Here is a 14,346-nt window from a genome sequence, read left to right as displayed (position 1 = left end):
TGTGTAATATGTGTGTGTGTGTGTGTATTTACAATTGCTTGTGGATGAGTAAGCCAACCAGAAGCAAACTCATGGCCACAGCGTAATTCAGAGACTAGACACTCCAGGATCTCTGAAAGGCAGGGTGAGGGGTCTGTCTCAAAACAGGAGAATTTTTTGAAAATGTATATATGTGCATCCTAAGATCTTTTCCCCAGTTTCACCCAACACAGGGCTGCTGGTCACCTATCCCAGCAAACACTTAGAAATAATGCATCAAAATCAGGTCAGGAATGCTTCTGGACTTGGGGAAGCCAGGCACAACTGAATGTGATAAAGCTATATACCGAAGACATGATGATTAATTATAACTCTAGATTGTGAATAGTGAAATCCCCCCATTCCCTATTCAAATCTCAAAACAGGCTGGAAAACATATATATAGAGAGAGAAATAAATATGTATAGAAATATATATATTTCTAAGCATTGTGGCCCAAAATGAAATGTAAACTTAAAAGGACTGTGATCATGGCAGGACTTGGCATGGTTGACTGTATTTTGCCTACTATGTCTCTCCCTGTACCATTGGCATTACTGACTATGTGATTTTCTTTGTTCAATTATATGTGACCAGAGAGAGTACTTCCTGGCAGATGTTGTTAAAGCTCTTTCTTGATTTACTTTATTTCTTTTTCCTTTGCCATCAAATCTTGCAGACATATCAACATGGGTCCCACAGTAAAAACAATATGGAGGAGAGCCACAGTAGAGCAGCTGCGGACAAGTGGCATGAGTGAAAAGTAAGAGATATGGCCTTCAACAAAACAGAACCACTTTGGAATCCAGTGAAAAAATAAAAGACATAAATAATATGTAGAAAGTAATAAGGTGGCAGAAGAGCAAGTCTCATACAAATAATCAGTTTTGTGAAAAGCATCAGATTATTCATTTGAAACACTGGAAGCCACAGGAGAGTGAACGAATGCCTTGCAAATCTTGACAGACTACTGTTTCCAACACTGATGACTATATTCATATAAACTATCCATAAAATGTGACAAAGAGATGTATTTTTAGGTATATCTGAGAAACAATGCACTTCTTATGAACCAGGGAAAGCTTCTCAAAGATGCATTCCACCAAAATAATGTAACAAACCAAGAAACAGGATGAAACACTGTTGTACAATGAGAAATTTGACCATTATTTCTGGTCCCTGGAGATAGACTAAACCCTTGGAATTTCCAAAGTGAGAGGAAGGTCTCTGTTAATCAAGAACCCTTTAGATCACACCTCAGTAAACATTAATGAGATGATGAGGACTAAGGGCTGGTCGAGAGAAAGGCCAACCATCTGATCAGAGGGTTAGGACTTTGAGCCAACCCAACCTCCAGGGAAGATCAGCCATGGGGCCCATGATTAAATCAATCACACTTACATAATGAAATCCCAATAAAAAATTTCTACATCAAGGCTCACTACAGCTCTCTGGCTGGCAATATGCTTACAGGGAGGCACACTCCGATTCCATGGGGACAGGGTATGGAAACAGGGTAGGAGAAGACAGGATTCAGTAGGCAGAGAGGGAAAGGATTAGCACCTGAGGTCCCTGGATTGGGAAAAACATGTATTTTGGAACAATGCCAGGAGGGCCTGACCACAGCAAACCCCCTCAGGCATAAAGTTCCTCTTAAGAATTTAATAGACCCCACCTACCCCCTCCCCCAACCTCAGCTTTCCATCAGTAATTTGACAAAAGACCTAACTGTGGCCAAAGACTACCCCTGATACAATGAAAACAAGCCAATCAGGAACGGATAACCCAACACCTAGAGCAATCAAACCTGTAAGGGTAGAATGTGAGAAGGAACAAGGGGGAAGGGAAGATGGAGGGTTGATCAGCAACTTATAAAACAAGGACCCTCCCGTATAGTCCTGGGGCATTCACTTAAGAGAATATCACCTCTCTGTAAACAGAGCTTATCCTACAATTCTTCCTTTCTGATGTTCTAATTTGCCTGCTGCTCATTTTGTGTCAACCTCTCTATTCTTCAAAGCAGCAAGACAAGGAATCCAGGTATTGTGGTAAAAAATCCTGCAACAGAAGCTCTGGGTTTGGGACTCTCCCAGACCTACTCCATAGTATCCTGTAAAATTAAAATGTAATTCTAAGAATACTTTTCTCAGTTCTGTGAGTCTAACAAATTATTGAATTTGAGGATATCCTGGGAACCTGTGAATTTGTATACAGTTGGTCGGAGTTGTGGGTGGCCTTGGGAGACCCAAAGTGGAGCTGGTGTCTGAAGTGAGGGCAGTTGAGAATCATGTTTTTAATTTGTAGCGTCTGTGTTAACTCTGACTCGTTATCAGAATTGTACTGCCATATACCAGTTGGTGTCAAAATATATGCAATCTAGGGAATATAAAAGCCACCAAAGGAAAACAGTCAAAAAATTCTAAGCCTGCTAATGCAAGGAAGCCGCAGTTCCGTAGCCTGCAGAAGAGCTGAAGAGAAATCAGCCCAGAGCACAGGATGAAGGAGGCCTTCAACAAGCTGATAGGTGGCTTGATGGTTTTGGTCATATTTACAGAATATTTTTAATTCTTTGATGAATTTTGGGTAAACTTGTGAAAGTTATATTAAAAAAAAAAAAAAAAACTAAGCAAATAATAAAAGGCACTTATTCACTCCAGGTAAGTCCTAAAATTATAGAAAATAGAAAACATAATACACTGTATGTCTCAGTTCTAAATTATAAAGGCATAAAATTTAAACACCCCCCCAACTACAACTCTTTTAGAAATATAGGAGAGTAAAGGTTTGTTTGATATGAGAGAAATAAATATCCATCTTCCATATTCTTATTTGTAAGTCAATACTGTCCAAAATTGGAAATTCAAGAAATTGCATAAAGTGGGTTATTAAGAAATATGAAGGCACAAACCATAAACGGTGTTTGGTTAAAACCTGTTTTTAAAATCATATACATGCTACCAAGTGACAACAATGCAAATCCATTTTTAAAAGGCATATAGGTAAAGAGTCAACCATAATTAGGAAAAAGTTAAAAAATACTTCGGGTCCACATTTTCAGAAAAAAAAACAAGCAGGTTTACAAAATATGGCTGGTGACTAAAGGCAAGGAAAAGCAGAAGGAAAAATTCTGAGTTTTGAGTCTTTGAAACTAAAAGAGCCAGCTAAAGGGTGAACCAATCCAGTTAGTATGAGGATAGCCCGATAAATTTTACTATGTAAAAGTACATTTTTAGAATGGAACAAATTCAGTTTATCTTTAAAGAAAATATAAAAATGGTAAATGGTATTACAATAAATTTATAAAAAATAAATGATCAATACATGCAGAGTATTTGAATGACTTTACAATGGTTGAGAAGAAGCTGTTCTTAAAGACTCTTCACTTAATGGTTTTAGTGTTTGGGCACGGAGATAACATAAAGTGCAGGGGAGGGCTAACCTAGCCTTTATTCAGGACTGCTCTTGGCTGACTCATGACTGCTGAGCTCTGAGCCTTTGGAAAGTTTTGCCTAATAAGACTGTTTTTAACTGCCTGCAGTCTTGGGCTATACTGTTCCTGTTTGACCAGATAGTTTATGCTAGTAATATGACTTATGGTAAACCGAAGCTTCTTCTCTTTGATGTTCTGGAATTTAACTAGCAGAGTAGTTACCTGTATAAGCCACATGCAATGCCTGCCTGAATGACCACTAATACAAAGGCTCAGTGCATCCTGGGAGATTCCACTGGAGAAGACACCTAGAAGCTTATGACTGGTTTCTCCAAGACCTTCTCTCCCATGCACCTTTTGCATTTGTTCCAACTGGCGATTTTCACCTTTTTCTCTTCATACTTCTAAGCCATACTCATGTATAGGAGCTCCTATATAGAGCTCTGGCTCCTGTGAGTTCATCTAGGGAATCAGTCATAGGGTGGCCATGGGGACTTCTGACATTTGTAATGTTAAAGGTTATCCTAATACTAAAATTTGGCATTATGTAAATATGCATGTGTTTCTAATGCCTGAAAGTTAAGTTAATGTGACTTCTCTGGTTAAAGTTGCCAGCTATTGTTACTCTTATTTACTATAAATTTCTTTTAACTTTAGATGTATTTTGTTGTTATTTTACATGTTAATAGCCTACTTGCAATCCAAAACTCTTGCATTAGAGTAGAAGTGAGCTTTACCTGCTCTCCTGATTTCTTCTAAGTAGATCCATTACCTCACCAATCCTGCACATAAAATTTAACCCTAAATTTTGCTATGAGCCACAGTAACTAACAGGTACCATACAGAAGAAACTAGTAACCCTCCCAGCTGAGTTCAGGACAGCCAGCCTACCAAAATCTCTTTTTTGCTATAACTAAGGTCAAATTGGTAGCCACCAGTACCAAAAACAGATACACATTTCTCCTAATTCACAGTGCTGTTTAGAAGGCTCACCAAAATAAGGTGCCTGAGAAGGGCTTTGTAAACTCAATAAAGATGTCAGTTGTTCCCATGACTAGATGTTTACGGATTAAAGCAGTTGCCAACAGGCTCAAATGGTTTCTTTTACTCATGTTTGACTCCCTACTCAGCTTCATCATGAAGAAAAGACTCTCTTGAGATATGTTTGGGTCTCAGTGATGACCCAGTAACAGAGGAAAGATTTTCAGAGTAATATCCTGCTTACCAAGGTAGCACAGGATCTGCAATGAGGTTTTCCCAAAGTCAGGATCAAGAAATCCCTTTTAAGTGGTGTTTATCAGCTAGCTGGAATGGGTCACATTCCCTCAGGAATTTCTAATTTGAAGAATAATTAGAACAGATTCTTTCAGACTAATGAGACTGGGTTTTCAAGGTTGAACACCAAGTGTGGGGAGACTAATTTTTGTATGTGTGTGTAAACAAAGCTGCATCTGCTGTGATCATTAACTGAACACCTTTCTCTAATACATAATTGATGTTTCCTATTTTTTTGTTTGTTTGTTTTGTCTTTGAGCTGTTGTTTGCGCCAAGCATGCCCTGCCCCTTGCTGTGTTTCTGGTCCTTCAGACTCCTGTTACAGTAACAAGAAGCAATCCTGCAGGGAGAGCATCAGGTCTTTTCCTTCCCTCTGTGCTTTCAAAAGTTAGTTTCTATGAAAATGCATGGTGCATGTAGAAAAAGATTACTGTAATGTGTGAAAAGCCTAGCTTCAAATTTTTCTAAGTAAAATGAATGCTTTATTTTCCTTGAGAAAAACAGCAAACTGTAATGTGAAGAGGAAAAGGAAGAGGTACAAACCATCAACCTTCTTCTCTTTCTTCCCCTCATGTCTCACACACAGTACGAAGAACTCAGCCCACCTTCCCCAGCAGGAAACTAGGAAGGTGCCCTTTAAAAGGTAGAGAGAAGTACTGATGTGACTAAAAATATAGAGAGTGACAAAAAGTGTCCGATCTTCCTCCGCTTTCCCTGTTTTCCTTTATTCTTACTCTCCTATTTGCAGCCTGCAAGTTTTAATAAAAGATGAAGGTATTATTGTAGAAGACAAAGAGGCCATTACCAATGCAAATTCACTGAATAAATATGATCATGGATTGTTTACACCAAGGATATCCTATTAAAATGAAGAGTAGCCTAAGAAAAACAAAACCAACAAAATCAACTTTCTTCAACATGATTATGCAAACGTACAAAGCCAACGCTTCAAAAAATTGTTACTGATCTTATTTCCCTGTACCAATATTTTGTGATAAATTCACAATCTCATTTTGCTTCCAAAACAAATTCCATCTTTGATTTGCATCATATTTATTCACTCAAAAGCAAGTTACTGAATGCCGGATCTGCTAAGTGCCACTCTTTTAAGGACCAAGGATACAACACTGAACAAAACAGACCAATCTTTCTCATGATAGAATTTGCGCTTTAACGGAAAAGGGGAGACAACACACGACATGAGTTAACACGTTTGATAATGTACCTTAAAAGTAACAAGTGATTTGGGGTGCCTGGGTGGCTTAGTCGGTTAAACGTCCGACTTTGGCTCAGGTCACAATCTCGCAGCTTGTGAGCCTGAGCCCTGCGTCGGGCTCTGGGCTGATAGCTCAGAGCCTGGAGCCTGTTTCAGATTCTGTGTCTCCCTCTCTCTCTGACCCTCCCCCGTTCACACTCTGTCTCTCTCGGTCTCAAAAATAAATAAACGTTAAAAAAAATAAAAAAAAAGTAACAAGTGCTTTGATGAGAAAGAAAGCAGGCTTATGGGTTGCACAGCAAGGGGAAAGGGCAACTTGACATGAGGTCAGAGTAGTAAGGGTACTCAGCACAAGGTGGGCTTTGCAAACCATCATTAGGACCCTGGCTTTCAATGTGAACACAATGAGACAGGCATTGGGCTGTCACGTGAAGGAATGACATTATCTCAACTAAGAATTTTTTTAAAAATCTCTGGGATATGAAATCTTAGAAACTTATGTCTAACTTCAATTTCTTCTTCCTCTTAGAAGCCTCAGGAATTAGGTGTGTTTTGTTTTGTTTTTTGTTTTGTTTTTTACGTTGTTAAATCTGAAGCTATGGCATGAACCAGCAGACCTGATTTACAATCTTTGGAGGCAAAAGCTAGGTTCAGAAACAAAAAAAGGCTGAGGTAAGCAAATCATTTAGAAAAATGTTCCAGGAATATCAAGAAATGGCTTGACAAAATAAAACACCAATGGAATCATTCCATCTTCTTCCCTCCTCCAGTTCTTCTTTGTTTTCCACTCCTGACAGTCCCCTCACTCACACCCAAGTGTCAGCCATTCAGCCAGGCCTCGAAGTTACAATGCACCTGCCATCACAGACATTGTGTGGTCACGCCACATCAGAAACACATTATATCCCCTTGACTCAGACTCAGCCTAACTTACTTCATTTACTGCAGTCCCCTTTAACATAGTAATTTTTCTAAACTGCTGTTTTAAAGACCTCTCACTTCAATTCCACAAGTATTCTCAAGTGCATATTGTGCTTTAACCCTTTCATAGATATTCTTCAAAGCAAAAGCCATCTTAAGAAGGCACAGTCTAAATTGCTAATCCCCAAAATGAAGACATCCAGGGCAATTTCCAACCCTTCAGAAACAAAACAAAACAAAACAAAACAAAAAAACAAAACAAACAAAAAAAAACTTTAAAGGAAATAAAACCATTAATTAATTAGAAAAACTTTTATGGACTGTATAATACATCTACATACATTCACTGCCCTAGAGTTTTATATTTGAATATTACACACTCTGAGCTTTTTAGGAGCTCACAGTCCAGTCAATTATAAAGAAAAGAAAAAGCCAAATATCAGTGAGAGAGATAAAGGGAGAGACAGAATATACAGGATTAGTAGCTTCTACACTTTTGGTAGATGGGAGTAGTGAGTTGTTGAGGTAAAGAATATTTCTGGAGGCACCTGGTTGGCTCAGTCAGTTAAGTGTCTGACTCTTGACTTCGGCTCAGTTCATCTCAAGGCTCCTGAGTTCGAGCCCCAAGTTGGGCTCTGTGCTGACACTGAGGAGCTTGCTTGGGGTTCCCCACTGGCTCGCTCTTTCTCTCAAAATAAATAAACAGACTTAAAAAGTAATGCTGAATACAACTAACATTGTAGGTTAAAGAAAAAACAAGTTCCATGGGGCAGCTTAAAGAAGCTCATGAAGGAAATCCAATCCTCCAAAACTCAAAGGGTGAAGTTCTAACCCTAAAGGTGACTTTATTTGAAGAAAAAGCCCTTTAAGGAGGTCATTTGAATTAAGTGAAGTCAGAGGGTGGGGCCCTAATCTGTCAGGACTGTTGTTATTTTTTTTTCCGAGTTTACTTATTTATTTTTAGAAAGAGAAAGCACAGATGGGTAAGGGGCAGAGAGAGAAGAGAAAGAGAGAATCCCAAGCAGACCCTGTGCTGTCAGTGTTGAGCCCATTGCTAGACTCTTAACTCACCAACCATGACATCATGACCTGAGTCAAAGTCAGACACTCAATGGACTGAGCCACCCAGGCACCCGAGAACTGGTGTCTTTATAAGATGACAAGACACCAGGGGCATGTGCAAAAAGAAAAGACTATGTGAGGACACAGCAAGAAAGCAGTCACCTGCAAGCCAAGAGAGGACTCAGGAGAAACCAAATGTGTCCACACCTTGACCTCAGACTTCCAGCATCCAGAACTGTAAGAAAATAATTTTCTGTTGTTTAAACAACAGAGTCTGTGGTATTTTGTTAGGGTAACGTGAGATGGCTAAGACCAAGAGAATCCACACAGCCAGGACTTCAGTAAATATGACTAGAGAATAGGATGTGGGGGAAGATTTGGAGAAAGGGGACTGGCTAGCCTCATCTCTAGTGATAATGCGAATTATTGAATCATGAAGGTGGTTTGGGAGTTAAGTTTGGGCTGAAGCCTTAGAGAGAGGTCATACTTACGCAAGCTTAGGAAAAGAATATGAAGTGAATTACAACTTGCTCTGAAATACATGCTTGTGTCCCCAAGAAATTCTCATGTTGAAACCCTAATACCCTTCCATTGGGCACCTTCATCACAGACTTCAAGCCTCCAGAACTGTGAGACATAAACATCCGTTGTTTGACACTGGTATTAAATGATCTCTGGTATTTTTGTTACAGCAGCTCAAAACTGCTAGGGTTGTGTGACTAAGACACAAACAATCCTTAAAAATCATGTGGAAAAAAAAAAAAAGATTTTTAACACAGTTCTGCATCAAATGAACCCAAAGGCACAAGATGTAAATTCCAGTGACATCTAACTATATATAACAAGTGTAGATTACCCAATTATGAAGCACACGTGATCTATAAGGTCTTTGAACCTCACTTCCTTCATCTACTCTAGTTACCACAATATTCCCATTCTTTATTATCTCCAACACAACTGAGCAAATCAATGTATCTGTATACAATAAGCAGCATGATTAATATTTTCAGGAATTTACAAATAAGGTACAGAATTAAACAAGGCTTATACAAGAAAAAAATCCCAGGTAGGGACACACTTAAGGTTGAGAGACAGTGCAGCAGTTAGAACTCAGATGTGTTTGGAGTGCCTGGGTGGCTCAGTCAGTTAAGCGCCCGACTCTGGATTTTGCTCAGGTCATGGTCTCACAACTTGTGGGACTGAGCCCCGCATGGAGCTCTGTGCTGATTCTCTCTCTCCCTCTGTTTCTTCCCCTACCCCGCTCACACACGCACTCACTCATTCTGTCTCTCCTAAAAGAGATAAACATTTAAAAAGAAGAAAAAATAACTTACATGTGTTATGTTTCTCACATCTGCTCCATAAGCTCTGCTTATGGGCTACATACACTCAGACAATTCTTATCACTAAATCCTAAGTAGCTTTAATTCACAGATTGAATTTCAGGAACTATGTAATTGGACAGTCTTTCCCTTATAGATGGTAGAATTGAAACTTAGATGTTTAACTGATGGGACACAACATCATTGACCAATCTCCTTGTAGATATGGAGCTAGACCTGAGATCTATTGACTTACAGCACTGCTTAGTGCCTAAAGCAATTGTGTACAAGGACAAGGTGGTCAGGGCAGGCAAAAAGAGGATGCACTGTCTGAACAGAAATTAAGACCAATAATAAAACTGACTACAATTTGGTCTGTTTCTAATTATCCCCACGCACCATTAACTGTAAATAATTACCATGCTAAAATATGTCTCCCTGACATAATCTTATTCGTCAACATCCTAAATGATTGTTGAGAATACTGTTTAGTTTTAATAATGGAAGCCTAAGCTTCAAAACTGCACATATTATTTAGCCTTTAATAAACACTGTGTCCTACATGCAGGTAAACTTAAAGAATCCCCGGTTGTACAGTTAAACACCTGGACTCATTTTATGTATCATAAACAGTTCAAACTATGATCAGCTGTTAAGACAGTAAAAACACATTTTGTTTAATAACTCACCTTCAAATATAATTTGAATATATTCACCCCTGCTTTTAAGTTAGCTTTCATTATAAAATAAGTAAGGTCATAGTTAGTAAGACATTCAACAAATCTTTCAACAAACATCTTTGGGGCTAAGAAAGTTTCATTACAACATATGTTTAAAAAACACATGAAAGTTCCCTGTTTTATCACATGGCTTAATGTAGGAGAAATCATGAAGACTTATCTAAGCTGAGGACAGTGAAATACCACGTCTAATAACCTGCATTCTCCATTCTAGTCTCCATATTCTATCAGAGGACAACCTGAAAACAGTCATCCACACACACACACACACACACACACACACACACACACACACACGTATGTATATAGCTATATGTATATTTATGACCGTGTTTCATACTACTTGAAAAAATGTTCTGGACTTTACTACAGGATCATTAACTTACTCGAAACTATTTATTCAAAAAACAGTTTAAAATTACCTCCACTTATTTAAAACTTTTATAATTTTGAATCCAAAGATTCCAGCTGCCTTTTGTTATTATGGACTTACTCAATTTTTCATAAACAAGTTTCTCAAGAATGAATTTCCTTAAGACAAAAGCAATAAATCAAAATTTCTTTAAATCAAAATCTTGTCTTAAATTATTTAAATGTCTTTAAGTCAAAACATTGTAATAACATTTCAGACAGAGGTACAGTTTACTATGTGGATTTTAACTATACAAAGAGACAGATATGAGAATAAAACATCTATACTAAAATAAGTCCAGATTACTATGTTAACCCACTGGAAAATACTGAAGAGAATTGAAGTTTCAACTATTGTGTCATGGTAAAAGCTGTCCCTAAACCTCCAGGACTGAGTGTGGGTGCTGAGACCTTTGTGAAAGCTTCATTTCACTTCAGAGTAAAATGTGTGCCTTAGAGAACATGTGGATGGAGAGAATCCATTCAAAGCCATTTGAATTAAAAGTACTTTCCCTACCATTTTTTAAAGATTAAACTCTTCCTTTTCTTGTTTTGATAAATATACTACTGCCATTTACTTAATGCCAGAGTAATTTTGTTCAGTTTGTACCAGTGAAGTCTTAGAGAGAGGGAGAGCCAGAAGGAAGGAGGGAGGGAGGGAGGGAGGGAAGGAGGGAGGGAGGGAGGGAGGGAGGGAGGGAAGGAAGGAGAGGAAGAAGGGGAGAGAGAGAGAGACAAAAGCACTAGCATTTTTTTTTATTAAAGGAGGCAAAATTCAATCGCCTGCACAATAAAATCACCATTACTGTTCTACATTTAGTCAGCACAGTTTAATTTACCAATGGCTAGGTTCATACATTAGAGAAATATTAAAAGGTGTCCTTAATGCCCAAGTCACTTACATTATTGTAATTGCTAAATTCACAGTTTAAGGACCTTCCAATGCAATGTAAAAAGAAATTACAGAAGCTTTTATTTGCAAATCTCTGGTTTCAATAGGGGGAGCATAACATAAATGAGTAAAGCATTTTTCTTCCTAAAAGATTATCTTCTAGTAAGGAAAAAAAGGCAAGATAAATTTGGGTTTTTTCTTCTTTAAAAATAAAAAAAAAAAAAGGCATGCAACCTAATAGTATTATACTTGCAACCCAGTAACTATTCATTTAAGCACCACTCAGATTTAACAGGGGTTAACTTTTTGCCATATGTAATTTGTTCTTAAAAAAATAAGATGTTAGGTATTTTTCACTTGTTAAATATATTTACCTTTTACTTCCTCCACCTCAGTCCTCTCCCACCAAATTGCCACCCTGAAGTTTGGAATATCCTTCCATGAATGTACTTACAGCAATGTATAGTACTGTTTTGTGCAGTTTTTAATTACTAAATGGAAAACATAGCTCTGTTTTAATTTCTAAATAAAGTAGTCTAGCCTTCTCTTTCACCCATTATCAAATATCTGTTATCAAAATTTTAGTATTTAAAAAATTGCTCTATTTGGAAAGTGAAAGTGTTCTATTATCTGTGAATGACTGATATAGATACGAATTAATCCATATTAAATAGAGGGAAAATGGTTACATAGTGAACAGAAAAGTGATGAGGATGTTACCTTCACAAACAAAAATTATGAATATATGCTTACTCTACCCTGATCATTTTTTATAATTATGGTTTCAGTGTTTACATCCAATATGTATTTTGCTGAGGACAGCTATGATAGGGTAGCAGTCATCATTTTGCATATGACTTTATCCTCATCTTTTTGTTATTCACTTTTACAAAATTTCCAACAATTCTTTTATCTACTGACTTTCAAATCATTCTCTGCTGAAACTCAATTATGTGAATACTCTTGCAGATTATCTTTTTTAAATGTCAACTGTCCCATCTCTGCTATAATTTTATCAGTGGCTTTGTTTGTAATTTATACTTAATACCCCTTTTATTAACTTTCTAAAATTTTTTAATTGGCAATTAGTTTACATTGTCTTTTCTTTGTTTCCTGCGACATTAACCACATCAGATTATGAGGAAAGACTTATCAACAAAGATTATAACAGAAAAAATGACGGCAATTAGATCCACTTTATAATAATTCAATTCATCAGTAAATAACTGCACAATTTTTTTTTACTATGAAATACCAAGATAGCCTACTGCTCTTCTTACTTTGACTAAATTTTAGACCCCTTTCTTCCTGACTTCAGGCCCCTTGACCTCCCTTTTCTTAGAGTGTTTACTCTAGAAAATTGACTGCAAACTCTGTTTTGCCCACTTTTACATATATGTGCATCTCCTTTAAAAGTCTCTTGCCAGCTTTAAGACCCAGGAAAAGTCTTCCTCAAATATCTGGAACCCATCTTTTTGAAATGTAATCATCCAGTAAGATAATACCCCCATCTATAAGTCTTTCTGGAAGGGTAAGAGACTAACTTCAGTGGGTATCCTACTGCAAAGTAGAATTGCTATAATGAAGGTACCAGCCTGAAGATACCCTTTCCACATGGTCAAGGCTCATTAGCAAACAAAAGTAGCCTGTGATATCCCCACCTGGCGCCAGCCCTTTAAACTCTCTTTCTTCTATTTCATTAGTTTTCAGCAAAGCCTTCCTTGCCTGTTGAACTTGTCTGAAAAATTTTTCTTCAACAAGGTTTTCCCCAATTCATTTTACTAACTGCCAGAACTTCTATAATGATATTCTGCTAACCACAAATTCCTGAATTTCAATATGTGGAAATGTGGAGAATCCTAGTGTTTTTTTTAAAGGGCAGTCAAGATGCCTTGAAATGAACAAAATGTCTTTATGAACATATTTACTGCTTAACCTCCATAGTTATGTAGTATTTTTATCATTCAAATAACAATGTTTGATTTTTAAAAACAGGTGTCCTGCTTTACATTTTTATTTCTACAATACCTGACATAATACCTACTGCATAAAATTTATCTCAAAAATGTGTGATGTTCTACGATTATAGCCATTTGATTCCTAGATTCTACATCTCTGAGAAATGGCTAAAATATAATGACAAGTTATATGAAGTTAAATGTATTTACTTGTGTTTCAGATAGCACAGTTACACAACATGAAATTAACCTAAGAGTCCAACTGTAGGGAACTGGTTGAGTAATGGTTAATAAAACTGTATTCAATGGGATCACCTGCAATATATATGCCAATATACTTGATTAGAGAAATAAGTGATTAAGAGAGCTGGATGTAGGAAATACACAAGGTGAAACTGTGATATCTCAATGGCAAACGGAAGCCATCCTTGAATTTAGGTTTTAACAAAATAGCATAAAGCCAGCTTGAACGGGACAAAATGAAACAATTTGAATACACAATTAATCATACATATAATCATAAATATATGTAAATATATATACATACCTATATGTAAATACTATGTAAGTACAGGGTCAAGCACACTAGTATCAAAAACTTTTTAGTTCCTTCTGATATTTTAATCCAGGAAAAAGAAAAGTAAATCCAAAATCAACTAATTTTATGAAGTCAGAGGAAACTTAGCATCAACTACTTGTCCTGAAAATTATTTGAAAGGAAATAATTAGACATTTATCCTGACTTTCTTGTACAAATAATTTCAGTGTAACCCAACCAACTTAGTTTTTAAGAAAGAAAAAAATTATTTTCGACAGGTAAATTCCAACTAATGTGCACTGATCAAGTTTAAAAAAACCATTATGTTATAAATGCAGTGAAATCAACGGCTCAGACAGTATTTATAGATATATTAAACCATTAGATGAAATGTTAGGATAGTTACAAAAGAGGGTTCAGGATGCCACGAGCTGAACCCAATGATTAGTCGTAGACTTTCTAAGTATACGATAAGCAGACATCGCACGCATGTCTCAGGACTCCATGCAATGTGAAGATTAAAATACCACCTATCAAGTATTTTGCCAGAAAAAGGAACGTCT

The 14,346-nt window shown here is 37.0% G+C and overlaps 2 long non-coding RNA genes across 2 annotated transcripts in view; one reads left to right on the top strand and one right to left on the bottom strand.

Annotated features, from left to right (window-relative positions):
- LOC128314975 (uncharacterized) overlaps nucleotides 1–14,346 on the bottom strand; it is a 105,304-nt gene that overhangs the window by 10,876 nt on the left and 80,082 nt on the right. The gene's annotated exons all lie outside the window — the stretch shown is intronic.
- Nucleotides 7,971–14,346, top strand: part of LOC128314974 (uncharacterized) — an 87,272-nt gene continuing 80,896 nt past the window's right edge. The window contains exon 1 of the long non-coding RNA XR_008297353.1: nucleotides 7,971–8,159. This is a non-coding gene — a long non-coding RNA (uncharacterized LOC128314974). The remainder of the gene's footprint in view (nucleotides 8,160–14,346) is intronic.

This window comes from Acinonyx jubatus, chromosome A1 (assembly GCF_027475565.1).
Source record: "Acinonyx jubatus isolate Ajub_Pintada_27869175 chromosome A1, VMU_Ajub_asm_v1.0, whole genome shotgun sequence".
Lineage (NCBI taxonomy): Eukaryota > Metazoa > Chordata > Mammalia > Carnivora > Felidae > Acinonyx > Acinonyx jubatus.
Note: the sequence above shows the minus strand (reverse complement) of the source record. Positions and strands in the feature narration are given on the sequence as shown.